This window comes from Papio anubis, chromosome 2 (assembly GCF_008728515.1).
Source record: "Papio anubis isolate 15944 chromosome 2, Panubis1.0, whole genome shotgun sequence".
Classification (NCBI taxonomy): Eukaryota; Metazoa; Chordata; class Mammalia; order Primates; family Cercopithecidae; genus Papio; species Papio anubis.
The window spans coordinates 121556329-121572961 of record NC_044977.1 but is presented as its reverse complement, the minus strand read 5'-3'; the positions used below and the strand labels follow the sequence as shown (position 1 = coordinate 121572961).

The 16633-nt window shown below is 37.5% G+C and overlaps 1 protein-coding gene across 7 annotated transcripts in view; it reads right to left on the bottom strand.

Annotated features, from left to right (window-relative positions):
- MECOM (MDS1 and EVI1 complex locus) overlaps positions 1 to 16633 on the bottom strand; it is a 598968-nt gene that overhangs the window by 394615 nt on the left and 187720 nt on the right. The gene's annotated exons all lie outside the window — the stretch shown is intronic.

Below are 16633 nucleotides of genomic sequence, written 5' to 3'. Positions count from 1 at the left end.
AGAAGAATGATATCATCAAGGCAGAATTCAATATGCAGTATGGTTTTTGTCATGTGTACTCACTCTGCTGCTCCTTTGTGCCCTATCTACACTTGTTTTACAGCCACCTAGAGGAACCGGCCTATCTCCACCTTTCCCATTACTTGTTAATGGCTATTGTGCAGATAAAAATGCCTCAGAGTGACCTATAGGCACACCTCTGCCCTTGGCCAAGCACCCCCACAACTCAGGATATGAATACTTCCCAAGCTAAGCCACAATTGAGTTATGTCCAGACAAAAAGTCTCACCAATTACTACCCTTCAGTTGTTCCCAGATTGCAGAGGCTTAACCACCCATGGGAATAGCGACTGGTGCCTGCCACTTCCCTGAAGTTGTGTGTATTGTGCTAGGATATTTGATAGACTTGAGTATTATGGCTTAAAATAACTATACAGGAGAAAGGATGCCAGTTCCTAGGCTAAACCAGCTTCCTTTGTGAACAAATATTTGGGGGTGTTCCTCTGTGGTAAAAACCATTTACATCATTTTAGGCCCATTTTTAACCATACCGGGTCATTTTACAATTCAGAGACCTCAGATTAACCATACAGAGCCAGCAGTTATTGACATTGAACACAGTAGGACTCCACAATCTTGTAATGCTACAATGATGTAGTCACTAATTTGTTTCTGCATCTAGCATTATCTATTCACCAAAATATTTGTTGATCACCTATTATGTACCAGGCATAGAACTGAATGGGAGGGCCACAGTGGTGATTCAGACAAACATAATCCCTGTCTTTACTAATACTGTAGCCAGAAAGACAGACATTAGCCAACATCTACCAAGATAACTAATTAGTCATAACTGTGATAAGTAGCAGGAAGAATGCTGGGAAAGCTTTTGACCAGCAAATCTAACATACGCTAGGGTCTCGGGCAGGAAGTGACAATTAAGGTGAGATGTAAAGCAAGCATGAATTCACATAGATAGGGATGTGAGTGTGTGTGTGTGTGTGTGTGTGTGTGCAAGAGACAGAGATGAGCAGCAACAAGAAGGAAAGGGAGGCATCTAGGAAAAGTATCTTAAGCAGAGGTAACAAAGACCCTAAGAAAGGAGAAAGTTCGGGTTGATGGAGGAATGAATGAAGCCCAGTGTGGCTGGAGCATAGACAGTGGAGAAGACAGTGACAAGGGTGAGGCTGGAAAGATAGGCAGGGCCAGACCACGCAAGGCTTTGAAGGTTCTTCTAAAGATTACGGCCTTCACATGCCTCTGCAATTAGAGAAAGCACTGGAAGTAAAGCCAAGCAGATATCGGCCAATGTGTCTGAGCAGTAAAGATATGGAAGTGAATGAAACGTCTCATTTTCAGATTTTCTCTTACAAAAAAAAAAAAAAAATTTGCCTGATTCTCAGGAACAAATTTAGAAAGCAGACACATTTGGTGATATAACCACTAAAACTCATGCCTAATGTCTCCTGAATTTTATGGTCTTTTCTTTATAGGGACCTGAAAAGCCCTTCACAAGGCAGGAACGTGACTAACATAATTGAGCACCCACTCTGTGCCAGGCACTGTGCTGGGCACTTTTAAAATCTCTTATTTTAATCCCCACAAAAATGTTAAGATAAAGTCCCCGTTTTTTAACTGAAACAAATACAGAGTAAGTAAATTGTCCAATATCAGAAAATTACCAAGAGGCCTGAATGCTAATCCATCCGACTCCAAATTCTATGTACTTTCCACAGTAAAGACAATGGCCTTTTTTCCACATTGATCCGCCTTTTGGTCAAAGTGGAATCATCACTATTGGTATAAAAAATGGAGTGATGGTTTTCTGTAGGTTGCCAAAGACTAACATATGGACACGTGAAGAATTCAAATATATTTGTGTTTTTTCAGGCAAGCTAGTGCCTTCTTCTTTTTATTTAATTGAAAGAGCTTCTTTATCACATATACTGTCCCATGAATACCTTCCATCCTAATCTCCACCTCAAAGCATTGGGTTCTACCTGCTAGCTTACATTCAACACTGCAATCTGAATTCTTCAAGGACTACTGGAGTGCTTCCCAGAAGTAGGAACAAAAGGATGTTACAAGGTGTATACAGGTGACTCGCTGGCCCTACACTGCTCTTCCTCCTTCTCACCGGCTCTCAGTTCACTGCTCCCCCGACCCCTTCCCCTGTGGCTACCATTCCTCTCTATCTCCTTCCCACTTGTTTTCTCATCTCTTTAGTCACTTTGCCCATACCATTTACAATACCTCTTTATGTAAATAAGTTGGCCTTTTAAAGACATCACCAGGCATTTTTCCTTCCACTTTTCAAAGTATAGGATCCTTTAGTGTTTCTCTGCTGTGTTTGTCCAGGCTGGTTGGCTGGTGATAGGGTGAGTTGTTAACCAATGAGGTGGGTGGGTTTTGTTCTTCAAAAAGGAGATGAAGGGAGATAAGCTGTTTCTGAGACACATCCTAGAAGCCTGTGCTTTTCAGGAGGCTCCTCTCTGAAGATTAAGGGGCGTATTTGTGGATGTCCGTTTTTTACTGCTACTGTCTGCAGAGTGTCAAGGATCAACACATTAAAGGATGCCATTTTTCCTGGTGTTTCTGAGTTCTCGTGGGGATGGGGTGGGGGCTTGTTTGTTATTTGTTGTTGTTTTGTTGAGTTTTGTTTTTGCTATCCTCATTAACAATACATGGCACAAATTCTTAAAACACATTTCTGTACTTCACAAATTAACAAAAAGAGAGTATACATTTATGTTTTAACCAGGAAAGGAATCAAACTTTATAAAAATAAATAATACCTCTCCCCAAAAAGAGCAAATCATCACCCCAGAATGACAGAAAACATCGGTTAAAAAAACAAGTTAAGAAGTTTTTAAGCTGAACACAAATCTACTAGTGTGTTAACTAGTCACGGATATTAGCCAATTCATGGCTTTCAGCTGCGTATCTTGGCATGTTAGGTTATGCTGGGTATTAAAAACAATTTTGGGATAATGTTGGGATTGGCAATTTTGAAAAAGCCTAAGCACTTTGGGAGGATGAGGCGGGTGGATCAATTGAGGTCAGGAATTCAAGACCAGCCTGGCCAACGTAGTGAAATTCCATCTCTACTAAAAATACAAAAATTAGCTGGACATTTTGGTGCATGCCTGTAGTCCCAGCTACTTGGGAGCCTGAGGCAAGAGAATCGCTTGAACCTGGGAGACAGTGGGTGCAGTGAGCCGAGATGGTGCCACTGTGCTCCAGCCTGGGTGACAGAGTGAGACTCCATCTCAAATAAATAAATAAATACTTAAAAAAATTAAAACTAAAAACTTTTCACAGTGTCTAGAATATAATTTGTCTATTCCAAAAATAAATATATATTATTCCAGTGACAAATTTGTGTGTGTGTGTGTCCTCAATACACTTCACTAACTTTTTGGACATTTCCCTAGGCACAACAACCTCTGGTTTCTGTTAAGTAAAAAGAGAATGAACATTACTGCAATGACTGCTTTATGGTGAGGTGTAAGCTTTTCATCTACATGTATATGGAGCAAACAGGTTTCATTCTTAAGTACAAGTCATCACCCTAATACCATATCTCAAAGATCTGCCCCAACTGGAATTCCCATTGGGTGCTAAAAGTTTTCGTTTGTTTCTTCTTTTTGTTATTGTTTGGTGGTGGGAAGAGAAATGTAAAGTACAATTCTTGAGATCATGTTCTGAATCTGGAATTTATACACTGGAGGGAATATGCTATCTCTCTCTTTAGAAATTCAACTCTAACACTTCATGCATAGATATCGAGTACTTCATTACATTTCCAGTCACTGCGAAATAACAGTTTCTTTTACCTCCACCACGATCTTATTAAAGAAAAAAAACAACTAAGAAACAAGGGGTCTAAATCTCACAGTCTGTACTTCCCTTACAGGCTGCTTACAACGTTCTCATGATGAAACTAAGACACACTAGGACGTGTACTCGCCTGTGTCATTCACCACGGGGAGGAGCACTGCAGAGCTCTCTTATAGGAGAGCTTAACCCACCTTCTAACAAGATGAAGTCATGCATCGAGAAGTCAGTGCTCATTGTCTCCTTGGCAGTTCATCTTACTAAAAACCGTCAATTGGACTGAAGAAAGGAACTCATATTAACCTACTCCGAGCAGACTCTTGATTTTTTATTTCTGGTGAATAACACTGTGATATGTTACATGTTTTAGCTCTCAATGACCAAAACATTTAAAATTGATAGGCCTTTTAAATCTACGGCCACGAAGCAGGGACTTGCCAATATTTCTAATGGAAGTCTCCAAAAGTACATAACAATACATATATTGACTTCTTGCTTCAATGAGTATCAAGATTAATTGTTCCTGTAAAGGTAAATAAATATTGACAGAGGTTTCACTTTGGTCCATATTTTCCACTTCGGTCAATAAATCTCGGTATTCACCTCAACTCAAATCAGTATCAGGTGATTATTAATTTATGGTATACTCAACTAGCAGCCAAAACTACAACTTAACATATAGAACACAGTCCTGCAGACCAATTTATGTTTAAATAAATACATGGAGTGAAAACTCATTATTTTATATAACTAATGGAAATAAAAGTACAACTTATAGCTATCAGGCATTTAAAAGAATCTATCGTTATTCTGTTATATTTCAGTTTCTCCAGTAAACAAAAAGTGATTCATTTTATCTCACAATTCAACATTTTGCTTTGCCCAATCCCATTCCTGCTTGCATTTATTAGTGAGCTTTGTAAATATGTAAATATTTATAATAGAAAAAAAAGGGTGAAGAAGAAAGGAAGGAGAAATTTTAAAAAGAAAGAAAGAGGAGACAGAGTCAAAGAAGAGGGCTAAAGAAAATATTGGTTAGAAGAATTGAGAGGCATAAAAATTTGGAAGGTAAAAGGTAACAAAATTAGGAAGAAAAAAATTTTAATATCACAGCTGATTAATGTGTATTTCCATACATTTCAGCAAAAGACATTTATTTCTTTCCAATAATCTTTTCCATTTAAAAAGATGCTCTGGGGCGGAGCAAGATGGCCGAATAGGAACAGCTCCAGTTCCAACTCCCATGAGCCACACAGAAGACGGTGATTTCTGCATTTTCAACCTGAGTGCCGCCCATCTCACTGGGGAGTGCCGGAGGATCGGTGCTGGTCAGCTGCTGCAGCCCGGCTCAGCGAAGCTGAAGCAGGATGGTGCATCGCCTCACCCAAGCGCAAGGGGAAGGGGAATCCCTTTTGCTGTAGCCAGGGGAACTGGAGACACAACACCTGGAAAATCGGGTAACTCCCACCCCAATATTGGCGCTTTTAAGAAACAGGCACACCAGGAGATCATATCCCACACCTATTGTGGAGGGTCCCATCGCCTACCTAGAGCCTCCCCGCCAAGCACAGCAGTCTGTGATCTATGCGCAGCAGCGAGGCTGGGGAGGGGCCTCCGCCATTGCTGAGGCTTGGTGTAAACAGCTGCTGGGAAGCTACAACTATGTGGGAGCTCACAGCAGCTCAAGGAAACCTGCCTGTCTCTGTAGACTCCACCTCTGGGGACAGGGGCACACAACAACAACAACAACAAAAAGCAGCAAACCTCTGGGTAGACGCAGAAACCACTCTGTCTGGACAGCTTTGAAGAGAGCAGTGGGATCTCCCAACACGGAGGTTGAGTTCTGAGGCGACAGACTGCCTGGCTCAAGTGGGTCCCTGACCCTGAGTAGCTCCAATTGGGAGACACATCCCCCACTAGGGGCAGTCTGACACCCCACACTCCCCAGGGTGAGCACACCCCTGAGAGGAAGCTTCCCAGCAACCAGACAGGTGCACTCCGCTGTTCAGAAATATTCTATCTCTGCAGCCTCTGCTGCTGATACCCAGGCAAACAGGGTCTGGAGAGGACCTCAAGCAATACCCCCAATAGACCTACAGCTGAGGGTCCCACCGTTAGAAGGAAAACTATCAAACAGGAAGGACACTTCCATAACTAAAACCCCATCAGTACATCACCATCATCAAAGACCAGAGGATAAACCACAAAGATGGGGAAAAGCAGGGCAGAAAAGCTGGAAATTCAAAAATAAGAGCACATCTCCCCGGCAAAGGAGCCGCAGCCTACCGCCAGCAACGGATCAAAGCTGGATAGAATGACTCCTTGACGAAGATGAGAGAAGAAGGCTTGAACCATCAAATTCTCAGAGCTAAAGGAGGAATTACGTAATCTAGTGCAAAAGAAACTAAAAATCTTGGAAAAAAGTGGAAGAATTGACGGCTAGAGTAATACGCAGAGAAGGTCATAAACTAAATGAAAGAGATGAAAACCATGACACGAAATACACAGCCAAAATGCACAAGCTTCAGTAACCACTCGAATAACTGGAAGAAAGAGTAATTTATTGAGGATCAAATGAATGAAATGAAGCGAGAAGAGAAACCAAAAGAAAAAAAAGAAGAAAAAGAAGTTCAAACAAAGCCTGCAAGAAGTATGGGATTAAGTGTAAAAAGACCAAATCTAGCCTGATTGGGGTGCCTTGAAAGCAGGGGGGAAATGGAACCAAGTTGGAAAACACTCTTCAGGATATCATCCAGAGAACTTCCAACCTTAGTAGGGCAGCCAACATTCAAATCCAGAAATACAGAGAACGCCACAAAGATAATTCTCGAAGAGCAACTCCAAGACACATATAATTGCCAGATTCACCAAAGTTGAAATGAAGGAAAAAATCTATGGCAGCCAGAGAAAGGTCAATACCCACAAAGGGAAGCCCACCGTGATCATTAAAGCAGATCTCTCTCTGCAGAAACTCTACAAGCCAGAAGAGAGTAAATAATATTCAACATTCTTAAAGAAAAAGAATTTTAAAACCCAGAATTTACATCCAGCCAAACTAAGTTTCATAAGTGAAGGAGAAATAAAATCCTTTACAGATAAGCAAATGCTTAGAGATTTTGTCACTAGGCCTGCCTTACAAGAGACCCTAGCTGAAGCACTCAACATGGAAAGGAACAACTGTACCAGCCATTGCAAAACACGCCAAAAATGTAAAGACCATCGAGAAGCAGGGAAGAAACTGCATCAACTAACGAAAGCAAAATAACCAGCTATTACTATAATGGCAGGATCAAGTTCACACATAACAATCTTTAACCTTTAAAATGTAAATGGACTAAATGCTCCAAATGAAAAGACACAGACTGGCAAATCCTGAAAGAGTCAAGACCCATCAGTCTGCTGTATTCAGGAGACCCATCTCACACGCAGAGACATACATAGGCTCAAAATAAAGGGATGGAGGAAGATTTACCAAGCAAATAGAGAACAAAAAAGTATGGGTTGCAATCCTGTCTCTGATACAAAACAGGACTTTAAACCATCAAAGATCAAAAAGAGACAAAGAAGGCCATTACAATGGTAAAGGGACTAATTCAACAGGAAGAGCTTAACTATCCTGGGCTATATGCACCCAATACACAGGAGCACCTTAGATTCATAAAGCAAGTCCTTAGAGACTTACAAAGAGATTCTTAGACTCCCATACACAATAATGGGAGACTTCAACACTCCACTGTCAACATTAGACAGATCAATGGTGACAGAAAGCACAAGGATATCCAGGAATTGAACCTATCTCTGCAGCAAGCAGACCTATTAGACATCTATAGAACTCTCCACCCCAAATCAACAGAATATACATTCTTCTCAGCACCACATCGTACTTACTCCAAAATTACACCGTATAATTGGAAGCAAAGCACTCCTGCACAAGAACAGAAACTATAACAAACTGTCTCTCAGACCACAGTGCAATCAAACTAGAACTCAGAATTAAGAAACTCAATCGAAACCGCCAACTATTGTGTCTGAACAACCTGCTCCTGAAATTGACTACTGGGTACATAACGAAATGAAGGCAGAAATAAAGATGTTCTTTTGAAACCAATGAGAACAAAGATACAACATGTGAATCTCTGGGACACATTTAAAGCAGTGTGTAGAGGAAAATTTATAGCACTAAAATGCCCACAAGAGAAAGCAGGAAAGATCAAAAATTGACACCTAACATCTAATTAAAAAAGAACTAGAGAAGCAAAGAGCAAACACATCTGAAAGCTAGCAGAAGGCAAGAAATAACTAAGATCAGAGCAGAACTAGCGAGATAGAGACAGAAAAACCCTCCAAAAATCAATAACCAGGGAGTTGGTTTTTTGAAAAGATCAACAAAATTGACAGACCACTAGCAAGACTAATAATAAAGAAGGAAAAGAGAGAAGAACCAAAATCCGACGAATTAAAAATGATAAAGGGATATCACCAACGACCCCACAGAAATACAAACTACCATCAGAGAAATACCATAAACACCCCTTACTAAATAAACTGGAAAACCTAGAAGAAATGGATAAATTTTCTGACACTTACACCTTCCAAGACTAAACCAGGAAGAAGTTGAACTCTGAATAGACCAATAGTAGGCTCTGGAAATTGAGGCAATAATTAATAGCCTACCAACCAAAAAAGTCCAGGACCAGATGGATTCACAGCTGAATTTACCTGAGGTATAAGGGAGGAGTTGGAATTATTCCTTCTGGAAACTATTCCAATCAATAGAAAAGAGGGAATCCTCCCTAACCATTTTATGAGGCCAACATCATCCTGATACCAAAGCCCGGCAGAGACATTAACAAAAAAAGAGAATTTTAGACCAATATCCCTGATGAACATCGACAAAAATCCTCAATAAAATACTGGCAAACCGGATTCAACAACACATCAAAAGCTTATCCACCATGATCAAGTGGGCTTCATCCCTGATGCAAGGCTGGTTCAACATTCGCAAATCAATAAACATAATCCAGCATATAAAACAGAACCAAAGACAAGAACCACATGATTATCTCTAATAGATGCAGAAAAGGCTTTGACAAAAATTCAACAGCCCTTCATGCTAAAAAACGCCAATAAATTGCATTGATGGAACGCATCTCTGCAAATAATAAGAGCTATTTATGACAAACCCACAGCCAATATCATACTGAATGGGCAAAACTGAAAAAAATTCCCTTTGAAAACTGGCACAAGATTAGATGCCCCTCTCACCACCCTATTCAACATAGTGTCGGAAGTTCTGGCTAGGCAAGTACTAGGGCAAGAGAAAGAAACCAGTATTCAGTTAGGAAAAGAAGAAGTCAAATTGTCCCTGTTTGCAGATGACATGATTGTATATTTAGAAAACCCCATTGTCTCAGCCTAAAAATCTCCTTGCTGATAAGCAACTTCAGCAAAGTCTCAGGATACAAAAATTAATGTGCAAAAAATCACAAGCATTCTTATACACCAATAACAGACAAACACAGAGCCAAATCATGAATGAACTTCCATTCACAATTGCTTCAAAGAGAATAAAATACCCAGGAATCCAAACTTACAAGGGATGGGTGCTGGACCCTTCAAGGAGAACTACAAACCACTGCTCAGTGAAATAAAAAGAGGACACACAAACAAATGGAAGAACACACCATGCTCATGGATAGGGAAGAATCAATATCGTGAAAATGGCCATACTGCCCAAGGTAATTTATATAGGATTCAATGCCATCCTAATCAAGCTACCAATGAGTTTCTTCACAGAATTGAAAAAAACTGCTTTAAAGTTCATATGGAACCAAAAGAGCCCGTGATTGCCAAGAACCCTAAGCCTGAACAAAGCTGGCATCACGCTACCTGACTTCAAACTATACCACAAGGCTACAGTAACCAAAACAGCATGGTACTGGTACCAAAACAGATATAGACCAATGGAACAGAACAGAGTCCCCAGAAATAATACCACATCTACAGCCATGTGATCTTTGACAAACCTGAGAAACAAGAAATGGGAAAAGGATTCTCTATTTAATAAATGGTGCTGGGAAAATTCATTAGCCACAAGTAGAAAGCTGAAACTGATCCTTTCCTTCTTACTCCTTATACCTAAAATTCAAGATGGATTAGAGACTTAAATGTTAGACCTAATACCATAAAAATCCTAGAGGAAACCTAGGTACCATTCAGGACATAGGCATGGGCAAAGACTTGCGTCTAAAACACCAAAAGCAACGGCAGCAAAAGCCAAAATTGACAAATGGGATCTAATTAAACTAAAGAGCTTCTGCACAGCAAAAGAAACTACCATCAGAGGAATAGGCAACCTACAGAATGGGAGAAAATTTTTGCAATCTACTCATCTGACAAAGGGCTAATATCCAGAACCTACAAAGAACTCAAAACAAATTTTACCAGAAAAACAAACAACCCCATCAAAAGTGGCAAAAGATATGAACAGACATTTCTTAAAAGAAGACATTCATACAGCCAACAGACACATGAAAAAAAAAATGCTCATCATCACTGGCCATCAGAGAAATGCAAATCAAACCACAATGAGATACCATCTCACACCAGTTAGAATGGCGATCATTCAAAAGTCAGGAAACAACAGGTGCTGGAGAGGATGTGGAAATAGGAACACTTTTACACTGTTGTTGGGATTGTAAACTAGTTCAACCATTATGGAAAACAGTATGGCGATTCCTATGATCTAGGAAACTTAGATAAAAAAAAATTTATATGACTCCAGCCATCCCATTACTGGGGATATACCCAAAGGATTATGCAAATTATGCTGCTATAAAGACACACACATGTATGTTTATTGCAGCACTATCTACAATAGCAAAGACTTGGAATCAACCCAAATGTCCATCAGTGACAGATTGGATTAAGAAAATGGGCACATATACACCATGGAATACTTATGCAGCCATAAAAAGGATGAGTTTAAGGCCCTTGTAGGGGACATGGATGCAGCTGGAAACCATCATTCTAGCAACCATCACAAGAACAGAAAACCAAATCAGCATGTTCTCACCCATAGGTGGAACTGAACAACAGATCACTTGACTCAGGAAGGGGGAACATCACACAATCGGGGCCTATCATGGGGAGGGGGAGGGGGAGGGATCACTGGGAGTTATACCTGATGTAAAATGACGAGTTGATGGTGCAGCAGACCAACATGGCACAAGTATACATATGTAACAAACCTGCACGTTATGCACATGTACCCTACAACTTAAAGTAATAATAATAAATAAATTTAAAAAAAAAATAAATAAATCAAAAAATAAAAAAAGATGCTCTGCCCAATTCTAATGACTTAACATCATAAATATTCTAGTTTTCCATTCAAGATTTAAAATGCAATTAGCTATTAACATATAAATACCTCAAAGAAATTGTAAAGAAAATTTCTTTTACACAGTAAATTTAGGAGAAGTTGATTAAAGTTTTCAAGGATTGAGACATCTCAGTTAATAATGGAAATAATAATTAAATATTAACAATAGATGGATGCTTCACATGAAATTATGGCACTTTTATTTCCTATGAAGGCACACTAACATTTGAAGACAGACTTCTTAAGAGAAATTACTCATCAACACTAGAAATTGACAAGCATATCAAGAGTTATTGATCTCTATAGCATACCAGCTCAGATACATTTGTAGTAAAGCAAGCACCAACTAAGACTGATTACATTAGCTAGTTCATATTACTTAGAGCTTTGCCTATGAACAGGGCTTCAAGTGCACCTTTCCCAAAGTACTGCATTTCTGATCTTTACTCTTGCTTATTTATTTATTTATTTATTCATTCATTCATTCATTCATTCATTCATTCATTTGTTGAGATGGAGTTTCACTCTTTCACCCAAGCTGGAGTGAAGTGGTACGATATCGGCTCACTGCAACATCCACCTCCTGGGTTCAAGAAATTCTCCTGCCTCAGTCTCCTGAGTAGCTGGGATTACAGGTGTGCACCACCATGCCCGGCTAAGTTCTATATTTTTAGTAGAGACGGGGTTTCGCCATGTTGGCCAGGATGGTCTCAAACTCCTGACCTCAGGTGATCTACCTGCCTCGGCCTCCCAAAGTGCTAGGATTACAGGCATGAGCCACTGCGCCCAGCTGCTCTTGCTCTTTTAAATCAAAATAAGGTTAAAAACAAAATTTTATTTTAGCAAGAATGTTCTGGTTAGTGTTTATATTAACCAATCACTTTGTAGTTAATAAAATATTTTAAATGCAAATTTATCTTAGAGATAATTTATTTTCTAAGAATTGTGAGACATTCATTAACTTAAATTTACCAACTAAAAAGAAGTGATGGCTACTTGGAGGAGAGGGTTACAATAAATATCTCTAGAAAGCTAAGACACTTTATCAAATTCCTAGAAGTTCAGACGTGAGAGGAAACTTGAAGATCATCTCATCTAATATTTTCACTTTAAAAAGAGGGAAATCAAAGCAAGAGAGAAGCTACTTAGTAGCAAAGGCAAATGAGTATCCAGATCTCTTTATCTTACTAAAAAGGCAGTGTGCTCAGATGTACTCCCTTTACTTTTCATCTTCAAAAAGGCAATTTGGCAATGAAATATGCAATTTTGCATTTAGCTAATAAATCCACCAAGAGAGATAACTGAAATCTACAATTCTTCCTCTAAATACATATATACTGTCCCAGAGACACTACCAAGTTTGATGTGGTTTTAGATGTGGAAATATGAAGAGCCCAGGAATATAAAATGACAAACTCTCTTTTTGTGTTTTTAATTATTCTTTAAAAGCGAATCAACAAACAACAACAAAACAAAATGTTATTCAACCCAAGCATGAAAGCACTTCTCTACAACGCCTAAGTTGGGTCTTTAACATAGTAGAAGTTTACTAAGTAAAGGAGGATAGCTAGTCATGAAGCAGCACATGTAATGACATTGAAACAAGAGTGCTCATTATATATTCCAGGAATGTTAAAAAATTTTCTGCTTAAGCATCAAGTGTTTATGAGAGAAGAATTTTGAGGCCAGAAAACATACAGAAAGGCTCAGATCTTTCCAAGTATTTGGAGCTTGTTCTGTATCTTCATGGTAAACCATGAAGAATTAATATGATCAGAATCTCCTTTGAGAAAGATCATTTTGGTATCAGTACTGAGGGAATGAAGAAGAAAATGATACTGGATGCGCAAAGATCTATTGAAAATATTTTTTGATTACTCAGAAGGGGAAAAACACCTGGATAATTAATCAATTTGGGTTAAAAAGAAGAAAAAAGCTATCTACTGGGATTTAGGATTGGAATAGAGAATGAGGAATACGTTCAGCAAATATAAACTCAGTCTGAAAGCCCCAGAAACAAATGTGAACCTACTCCAAAGCAACGTAATCTAAATGTAGGCTCTACAAGATTTTCTCAGACAAAGCCTTGTGAAAATGAGCACACAACCCCAAATTACAAAACATACAAGCAAGTACTCTGTTAGTAGAGAAAGCAAGCAGACAGAAGGAACTTCAGGTTTAGACATAACCTGGTTGAGGTGTAGAATAATCTTCTAGAGACCACAAAATGTTTCCTTAATAATTAATTAATTTTTAAATCTTCAAGTTCTGTTTAGATTTTTTTTTAATTTGTCATTAGAAAAATGATATCTCATTTCTTTCTTTTGGTTTTAATTCTTATTTCACATTTTCAATTGTATGGTCCAACAACTAATTGGAAAAACAAGAGTAAAATAAAGATATTTTCAGACAGACAAAGGTGAAGAGAATTTACTACTCATAAAACATTGCTAAAATTAATCTAAACAATATACTTCAGGAAGAATAATATTGAACCTAGAAGGAAGGAGTAGGATACAAGAAACAATGGTGAGAAAATAAATTGGTAAATAATGTGTATAAATCTAAATAATCATTAATTGCTTTAATAACAATGACTCATTTGAAAGCTGTAAGTACAAGGTGAAACAAAAACACTTGGCAGCAATTAGCATGTAAACTGGGGGCGGGGGAGGGGGACAATCTGAATTAATGTGCTCTATAGTGTTTCCATATTTCAGAAAGAGGGTAAATATTATTTAATGTGAGGCTGTTAATTATGCACGTTAAATATCTGTTTGTGCTTATGTTAAAAAACACAAATAGAATGTAGTAGAGGGAAAAATAAAAAATAAATAAAATTTGTCGAATCTTGCAGGAAGCAAGAAAGGAGAAAGAAAAACAAGTAGAAGAAAAAGAAAGACAGAAAGCAGGGCAAATACAAAACAGAAAATAAGATGAAAGATATCCAAACAGATCCCTAATCACAATAGATATACATAGCCTAGAAGAAAGAGAAGGACAAATTTATTTAAGAAACAAAATTCAGCTATTTGTTATTTGGAAGAGATATATGCAAAAAAGGGAGCAGGGAGCAGGGTCTGGGAGGACTCAGTTTAGAAGTAAGTGGATAAAAAAACACATACCAAAAAATAGAAAGCTGGAGTGGTTATATTAATATGAAACAAAGTATACTTCAATGAAAAAAATCATTATTCCCTACTTATTACAAAATGACAAAAGGAAAACTTTACCAGGGAGATATAGTGTTTGGAATTTATAGGCATAAATAAATTGGAATTTATTTATTCCAATAGGCTTATTGGAATTTATAGTTTAACTTCCAAAAGCATGAAGCAAAAATTGACAGCATTAAGAGAAATAAATGGACAAATTCACAATTATAATGGCAAATTTCAACACACCTCTCTCTGTAATTAATAAAGACCCAAAACTAGTAGAAACACATAAAATTTGAACAGCATAATTAACAAGTTTGATCAAACATATATAGAAGTCTGCATACAAAAACTATTTTTTCAGGCCAGGCACAGTAGTTCACGCCTATAATCACAGCACTTTGGGAGGCTGAGATGGGTGGATCACTTGAGACCAGGAGTCCAAGACCAGCCTGGCCAACATGGTGAAACCCTGTCACTACTAAAAATAAAAAAAAAATAAAAAAAAAAAAATTAGCCAGGTGTGGTGGCGTACACATGTAATCCCAGTTACTCAGGAGGTTGAGGCAGGAGAATCACTTGAACCTGGGAAGCAAAGGTTTCAGTAAGCCAAGATTGCACCGCTGCACTCCAGCCTGGGCAACAGAGAGAGACTCTATCTCAGAAAATAAAAAAGGAATAAAAATAATAAAAACACTATTTTTCCAGTTTATGTGAAGCATTTATAAAAATTTGCCATATTTAACGACAAAGAAATCACAGTACAATAAACAAAACAGTAACACAACTCATATGTTTAGAAATTTTAAAGAATGTTAAATAATACATGGGCCAAAAGAGAAATCTTGACAGAAATCATAAAATAATTTAAACTAACTAATATTGAGAGCATTATATATCAAAACTTGTGAAAAGCAGCTAAACCAATATTATAGAAAATGTATAGCCTTAAATGTTTATATTAGAAGTGAAACAGGTAAAAACCAATGAATGAATCGAATTCAAAAATTTATAAAAAGATCAACAGAACAAAAAAACAAAACTTTTTTTAAAAGAAAAGTAAAATACCTTTTAAAGTAATAAAACAGACAAAATTTTGGCATCTAAATTAATTTTTTAAAAGGAGGTATAAATGAAAACATTAGTAATTTAAAGGGGGAATACACAAGAGATTTTTAAATGCTTGAGAGAATACTGTGAACAACTTTTAAATTAATAAATTTGAAAACCTAGACAAAAGAATAATTTCCTAGAAAAATAAAACTTACTGAAATCGACACACAAATAAAGAGCAAATATTAATGTAACCATTTAAAAAGTTGAATATGTAACTGATTTCCGAAATACATTAACCCAGTATTAAAGAGGGGTTTTTAACAGATTTTCAAGTAACCAGTAATCCTGTCTTAAAGAAACTGTTCTAGAGAACATATAAAGTGACAAGTGAAATCAATCTAAATAAAAATATAACAGGTTTTGTGTGTGTGTGAAACTTGACAAGCTGACTGTAAATTTTATATGGAAGAATAAATGACAAAGACAATTTTGAGGAAGAGAAAGAGATTGGCTTACAGACACCAAGATATCCTTAAAAAGATGTGACAATTTTAAAAAAGTGTTTGTGGCATCAAGATAAAGAAATGGACCAAATGATTAGAACAGGGGCCCAAGGAACAAACCTGCCCATTTGTGGGAACTTGGTATATGATGGAGATGGCATTATGAATCATTGGGGAAAAGAATAATTGTTCAATAAATAGAGCCAGAACACTTGGTTACTCATACAAAAAAAGGATAAAACTGGATCCTTACCTAGTATGCAAACAAAAAATTAATTTCAAATAAATACCTAAACATGTAAAGCAAAATAGAAATTTTTAACAAAGAAAATGGCTTTATAATATCAGTCAAAAAAATTTCTAAAACAAGATGCCACTATGCATAAAAGCACAAACATATAAAGTATAAAATGGGATATTCATAGATTTGACTACTTCAAAAATAGAAATTCCTGTTAAGCAAATTTCACCATTAACAAAGTGAAGGAAAAGCCACAGACTGAGAGATGACCTTGCAATGTATGTAAGAAACGAAGCATTAGTGTCACATAAAATCGAAAAAAGAAAGCCCGTAAAGAATATGATACAAAATCCACAGAAATGAAATCTGAATGGCCAATAAACTTGAAAATATGATCAACTTTATTAGTAAAGGGAGAAAGTCAAATGAGACTTTGCCTGAGCTGTAGAGTGCC